The 7,815-nt window shown below is 39.3% G+C and overlaps 1 long non-coding RNA gene across 1 annotated transcript; it reads right to left on the bottom strand.

The window, feature by feature from the left end:
- Positions 1–3,773: 3,773 nt before the first annotated feature.
- Positions 3,774–4,757, bottom strand: LOC127414084 (uncharacterized). The gene is made up of 3 exons (XR_007892733.1): positions 4,649–4,757; positions 4,156–4,427; positions 3,774–3,925 (listed from the first exon to the last, which is right to left on the bottom strand). It is a non-coding gene; the product is annotated as an uncharacterized LOC127414084 (long non-coding RNA).
- Positions 4,758–7,815: the final 3,058 nt, after the last annotated feature.

Raw genomic sequence — 7,815 nt, 5'->3', positions numbered from 1 at the left:
CGCGGCTTCATGATTGCTATGGCAAAGTGGATAGCCATAGTCTGCTGGCCAATTAATATTGTGGAGAATGAGGGTTTAAGAGATTTAATGCATACTAATTATATATATATATATATATATACACACACAGTTGAAGTCAGAAGTTTACATAAACCTTAGCCAAATACATTTAAACTCAGTTTTTTCACAATTCCTGACATTTAATCATAGAAAACATTCCCTGTTTTAGGTCAGTTAGGATCACTAATTTATTTTAAGAATGTGAAATTTCAGCTTTTAAATTTTTCATCACATTCCCTGTGGGTTAGAAGTTTACATACACTTTGTTAGTATTTGGTAGTATTGCCTTTAAATTGTTTAACTTGGGTCAAATGTTTTGGGTAGCCTTCCACAAGCTTCTCACAATAAGTTGCTGGAATTTTGTCCCATTCCTCCAAACAGAACTGGTGTAACTGAGTCAAGTCTGTTGGCCTCTTTGCTCGCACACGCTTTTTCAGTTCTGCCCACAAACTTTCGATCGGATTGAGGTCAGGGCTTTGTGATGGCCACTCCAGTACCTTGACTTTGTTGTCCTTAAGCCATTTTGCCACAACTTTGGAGGTATGCTTGGTGTCATTGTCCATTTGGAAGACCCATTTGCGACCAATCTTTAACTTCCTGGCTGATGTCTTGAGATGTTGCTTCAATATATCAGCATCATTTTCCTTCCTCATGATGCCATCTATTTTGTGAAGTACACCAGTCCCTCCTGCAGCAAAGCACCCCCACTACATGATGCTGCCACCCCCACGCTTCACGGTTGGGATGGTGTTCTTCGGCTTGCAAGCCTCACCCTTTTTCCTCCATGGTCATTATGGCCAAACAGTAATTTTTTTGTTTCATTAGACCAGAGGAAATTTCTCCAAAATGTAGGATCTTTGTCCCGGTGTGCACTTGCAAACTGTAGTCTGGCTTTTTTTATGGCGGTTTTGGAGCAGTAGCTACTTCCTTGCTGATATATGTCGATATATGACTCGTTTTACTGTAGACTATAGATACCACCAGCATCTTCGCAAGGTCCTTTGTTGTTGTTCTGGGATTGATTTGCACTTTTCGCACCAAATTACGTTCATCTCTAGGAGACTAGGAGAATGCATCTCCTTCCTGAGCGGTATGATGGCTGCGTGGTCCCATGGTGTGTATACTTGCGTACTATTGTTTGTACAGATGAACTTGGTACCTTCAGGCATTTGGAAATTGATCCCAAGGATGAAGCAGATTTGTGGAGGTCCACAATTTTTTTTCTGAGGTCTTGGCTGATTTCTTTTGATTTTGCCATGATGTCAAGCAAAGAGGCACTGAGTTTGAAGGTTTGAGTTTGAAACAATTGTTGGAAAAATTACTTGTGTCATGCACAAAGTAGATGTCCTAAACAACTTGCCTAAACTATAGTTTGTTAATATTAATTCCAGCTACGGCCCATGCATTTTAAATCTAGGCCTTCAGTGCGATCCATGCCATTAAGAAAACACAGTTTCACAATGAATAACATACTGTATGCCCATCATACATTACATGGCAGTCAACTAATAATACCAATTGACATTTTAAAAACATGTCCACGCACGAAAGCCAGAACCAAGGAGGTCTAATACCAAGAAAACCTCTAATGATATTTGCATTTTAAATTTTGCTTGCAATAAATTTTGTTTTGTCAGGGTACACAGTTACTTTTCAAAACTTGATCTGACACTGAATGCTCAAGCAGCCTAATTTACATTTAAAAAACTCTTGATGTTGCTATAACAATGCAAAAAGCAATTACTAATTTGCTTGAAGTGAAAATAAGTCCACGTTTCCTGTTTAATTAATCAATCACATGATCATGCAGAACATCTTAGGTTTTTAAATCCATAAGGATCTCTTTCTCAAAGGCAATACCAGCAGTGATGACAGCCGACTCTTCGCTTTCAAATTATGTACATCACTTAAATTGTGATTGCGTCACTCAAGGCCAGCTAGAAGGCCTGGACTGGGACATATCCTAAAGACCACTGCCACAAGAACAAATAAATCAATCTGATTGGCTGATGAATCTGACAATCTGACTTTAGATGCCTATTCACTTACACTGTTGGGGAATTCTGTGGAAATTCTGAAGGCCTGACTGGGTGGAGCTCAGACTCACGTGCTGCTTCGGCTAAGAAGCATGCGATTTGTGAAACAGTTGTCACACTTTGCTTGTAAGCATCGAGGAAAAAATTCTGATTTTATATTGTTTTTTTTTTTTTTTTTTTTTTTAAAACACATAGGCAAAAAGGTAAATGAGAATGAAAGGATGAAAAAATATTTATTTATTAGGCATGTTACGCCAGCAGAGAAGGCTTTTGCCCTGAGAAATCGCCGCTGATTAAATCTGTGGAGTGGTTAAAAAAAAAGAGTTTTAATGACTTCAGCCTAAGTGTATGTAAACTTCCGACTTCAACTGTGTGTGTGTATATATATATATATATATATATATATATATATACATAAATGGCCTTAAATTGGGAAAAGTGAATAGGACAAAAGGACACCCTGTTTGTGAGACAAACAAACGCACAGAACCCCGAAAGGTCAAGGTTGTTGGAAAGGTAACGCTGAGTGACACTGTCATTTAAGCCTTCATGTTGTGGCTGCAAGGTCACATAATTTGACCTCTGGGCCCTGAGAGCCCAATCCTGGGAGGGCAGCCCAAGCAGGAGTTAAATGGGGACCACCGTCTCTTGCTAACTGACAATCTCTAAACACCAGTAGCTGCCCCCGTTTCTCAGCCGAGCGAGCAGGTTAATCAATAGAGCTGAAACAGTGAAGGGTGAGAGAGGGCCAGTGGTCTAAACCCATTCAGTCTTTCCAAAAGCTCCTCTATGAGGAAACCTTAACAAATAAAGCTATTCTCTGGCATTGTTTCATTGGGAATGGCCGACTGCCATGTCTGGCTCTTGCAACCCACTCCTAACAGCACACACTCAATGTGAGTTCCCATGAGGGAATTGTAGGCAAAGCACAAAGCCCCTTTAAGCAGGAGAAATACAGCTTTTTTTTAACAGGGTGGTAGAATTGGGGTCATTAGGGATGTGCCAACCCCTCAATAACCTTAACCTCCTACATTGCTGTAGTTGAGCATAGCCCCTTCCAACAGGATTCCCTCATTCATATGTATAACGGCCTTGTGAAAAGATGCTGGGAGTTTAGCCACAGATGAGCTGCCAATCAATGCATCACTCACAATGGTCAAACTGCATATACAGTGGCCCCAAAAGGCATTAGGACACAAATTATGCTAAACCTAACTACACTCCCAGTCATATTTACTTTTTACCAGCTGGTTACTATGTCATTTTTAGTAGATGTCACAGGTTCCCCATTTACTTGACACATTCACAAATTTTCCAAATTTTTAATCCTCCTGTTTTGAAGAAAACTTAAAACAATCCTTCGGAGTAAAAAAATAAAATCAGGTACAGTAGATATACTGCACACCTCTTGATTGTGGCGAGTGGGGCGTGGTAAGAAGAAATGTATTGCAAAAATGCCTAAGGATTTTGGCAATTGTAGATAGAATGTAGCCAACTACACCACCCTTGGAATATACACAGACGTGGAATTAAATCCACACACAAAGTAGGTCACACAGGTCCGTTTCCACCAATTAAAAGGAAGAGAGATGTGGATACCAGTACAAAAATATTTTATTCATCAGAAAATAAAAACAGTAAAAACACCGGTAAACTCTGCGGTGAGATTGAGAGAGTATCAGAGAGCATCTGTCCTGGAACATCACAGAATCACACATGCCACACACACGTCCCTGAAAATGATATGGTGAGGAGCACAGCACGTACTGAAGACAAACCACCACCAGGTACAGAATGGAAGTAGTCTCCCTGCCTCAAGCACTCAGCTCCTGCAAAAAAAAAAAAAAAAAAAAAAAAAAAAAAAAAAACACAACACTTACATTTAAACAGTTAGTAAGAGAATGTCACAATGGGCTGAGAAACCCTCAAAAACAGGGTCATACACAAATTAGAGCCCAGCACAGTTTAGAAAACCAAAACATGTATGCATATCAGTGCAATTGGGTTTCAGAATCACATTCGACAAAATTTCAACCTCCTTAAGAAAACCTGAGTATACCAGATTGTATGAAGTCCATGAACAGGAATTCATTTGGCATAAACCTCTGAGGTGACGACAATCCCAGCTGGAGAGAAAAACGCATTAGTGTAGCGCACATCAGGATTTGGCCCACTGCTCATAAACAAGAAAACAAAAACAAACTACAAACAAAATAGAATAAAACTTAACAGAACCAAGCTAAACTAAATAGAAACCAAATAATAGGAACAAAACAGCCACAGAGGGAATACAGCCACAGAGGGAATACTTCAGCATGTCAACCAGCCCACCTAAAAACAAAACAATAATTACATATCCAAAAACAAACTAGAATAACTAAAAGGCACTTAAGAAATATACACACCAGGAAAACATTGATCATTTGATCACACCATAGCAGCCAACAGTGGTTACATAATAAATAAACTCACTAAAGAAAGAAAGGGCAGACAGTTTACAATACTGTAATGCCACAAAGCAGCAGACCACATTTACCAAACATTTAAAATACCTGGGGATGAACAGACAGTGCTACAGTTCTCAACATTGGAAACATCCTTTGAGTCACTGCAAGTAAACTTGCACTGACCAAAATAAGTCATGAGGACTTAGCCAAACAGCTAACAGGAAGTAGCAAGAGGGAAGAGGGCAGAGGGCAGGGTTAAAGGCAATGCATCCCCAGGTGGAAGACAAGAGCCCTTAAATAGACCAGCTGTGATACTGACTGGCAATCAATCACATCGTTAATAAAAAATAAAAAAAACGGAAAGGTGACAGCCTATCCTGCTACAATTATAAATATCAAAATCTTTTTTCACACTGAGCAATGATAAAGCTTGTATAGTAGTGTTTTGTCTAGAAAGAGCACCACTTATATGTCAGTGGTAGTACTATTCTTTTACTTCAGATATAGAGTAAACCCTTAATTTTGAAATATAGAATGAATTTCAAATACAGAATTATGAATTATGTTCTAAAAGATTTTTATTTAAGAATAGAAATGCCCGCACGGCAGATGAAAAATGACATAAGCTGTGTTCCATATGACACACTATACACAATATGCACTTACAAATTATACTATGCACTCAGCCATGTAGTGTATGAATTTGTAGTATTGTCCCAAATGAAACACAATGTTTTTACTACACGGAAGCATTCGCAGTTAGCTGACAGAAGTGACGTTTCAAACACATGTGATGTGTTGCCACAAGCTTTAACGCATTAGCCAACCTCAGTTCGACACTTGTATCTTAAACAATGTACATATTCACACAGCTTGGGGTGATGGTAAAGCATTAAACTCACATTTGTTAGGTGCTGTATCCACTGAAGTTTTGCTAGCTGCTACATTCTTCATTATTTACAACTGTTTTGTCAGACCAGCAGCGCAGCCAGATAACTCTGCCCCTTCCACTATGTACGGCAAGCCGAGTGCACTGAGTGCATGGAATGTCCACTCTCCATTTTGATGGTTGAAAAAGTGCATCATCCAGGTACTTAAAGTACACTTCTTTCTGCTGCATTTTCAGTGTAAACATACAACTCGCACTACTTACACTACAAAATGGTGTAGAATAGTGCAGAAGTGTATGGTTTGGGATGCACCTACAGATTTCCTTTGAAAAGGGATCAGTATATAATACTGTACATATCCTTAGGAATTGTCTATTTTGAACATGAACATGCTCCTCCTGAACTTTTGTTAAGAACTCCTGTATGAAAGTTAAGGTGCAGTTCTTAAACTAGGTGGCAACCGCTACAGATTGTCTAGGCAGAACAATAAATCACTTGGTCCATGTCCACAATAAAGTTCTTTACTGTTCCCATTTGATTCATACATCAGTATCAGTGTGTGATTCTATAAATGAACAATAATAACAATAATGAATATAGATATGATCATAAGACAGAAACAGTAATAATTGAACAATATAAAGTAACAATGCAACAGCATAAAGATAAGGACATATTTATATAAGTCCAGCAGATGTAAATTGCCTCAAGTTTATATGCATATTCACTTTAAATCAACTATCAGATAAAGCAGAATTAAATATTTCCATATAATATTCAAACAGTTGCATTTAAAGCTTTATTCAGCGTGTTTTATGCTGAAATGAATGTGCAACTGAGATTACCTGCTCATTGACTACTTCAAAGGAATAAGCGAACAATTAGTATTGCAATATAACGTAACAGTAATTCAATCCAGCAATAGATGCATGAAAAGAGTATTTCACTACTTACTTTTAAGATGTACGCACACAGTATGAACAAAAATCCGTTAGAAATTGGACCAGATCAGCACGGAGATCAATACAAAACTGCCGCAGAACTTAGCAACTTCGGTTCATGTCTGGACATGAACAGTTTTTGACTGACATTCAATTCTGCTGCCTTAAACCAATCAAATTACAGAAATAATAGTCATGTGATTCAGAGATAATATACATGTAAGTGCAATACAATAAATGTCCAGCGGAGGGCACCAGCATCATTAAAGCTTGGCTTTTTGTACAGCCGCCCCCAAATTTGTTTAACAAATTTGTAAATAAAGAAAAGGCTGACTAGTCTTTGTTGATGTTGGTAGGTAGGGCAGGCAGTTTAATTAAACGAGCCACTGGCTTTGTGTAACTTCTGTCTTTGACATTTACTACAACTGTACGAACTTACCCATCAAGTCCAGGAATGACTTTGGCCACAGTACCTATTTGCCGTAGAGCTCGGGTTGATTGAATGGGGTTAACAAACCTTCTGAAGTTTGCTTTAAGGTCATGAGGCAGTTTGGCAAGAAGATGTGAAACATGTGACCCACATTTGAGTTCTGTCCATCCTTTAGCTCCAAGTTGGTCCAGCATTCCAACTAATGTGCGCACTTTGAGGGCAAACAGTCTAAAAGATTTAATGTCTCCACTCTTGATTTTTGGGCCATCCATCAATTCTGCAATTCTTTGTAGTGCGAGTTGATGTGGTTGCCCATAAAGTGCCATTACAGACCTCATAGTATTGGTATATGGGTACCTGCTGTTGACATACGAGTCTGCAATGAGCAAGGCATTCTCCTGTTTCAGATGATCAGCCAGTATTTGGAACTTGAAACGTTCTGTGGCCTCAACAGGTAGCAAATTCTCCAGTGCAATTTTGAGTCGTGCAAACTCTCTGGGATCCTCGTGGCAAAAATTAGGAATGGTGGGGATGGGGCCTCTGTAGGAGGGCTCTACATGAGGATATGGAGGAGGAGGAGGACGCACTGGGTGGTATGGCTGATATGTCTCTGGCTGAGCGTAATCTGCGCACTGTTGTGGGGTCAAGAATCTTGATTTATCTGCATGAATAGGAGCTGATTGATCATAGTAGTCTGAGTGTCTCTCATAGCATACACGATGAGCCAGTGTATCCCTTGAAGTAAGTCTCTCATCTTGATAGACTGGACTTGTAGTCGAATAACCATGATAAGTTTGCTGGTAACCTTATGGTTCACTGGAAGGGAAATAGTTGACAGGTCTGCGGTTTAAACTATGAATTGTATAAGTCCAATAAGTAGCTGCTGTCTCTTGGCTGTAGTCCTGAAGCATAAACTGAACAGCTGCGGAAGATTAGCTGCGATCTCTTTGGTCAATGGACAGCTAGTTATGGCCTCTGTGATCCATGTTGTAGTAACCACGGGGTCTGTCT

This window comes from Myxocyprinus asiaticus, chromosome 23 (genome assembly GCF_019703515.2).
Source record: "Myxocyprinus asiaticus isolate MX2 ecotype Aquarium Trade chromosome 23, UBuf_Myxa_2, whole genome shotgun sequence".
Classification (NCBI taxonomy): Eukaryota; Metazoa; Chordata; class Actinopteri; order Cypriniformes; family Catostomidae; genus Myxocyprinus; species Myxocyprinus asiaticus.
Note: the sequence above shows the minus strand (reverse complement) of the source record. Positions and strands in the feature narration are given on the sequence as shown.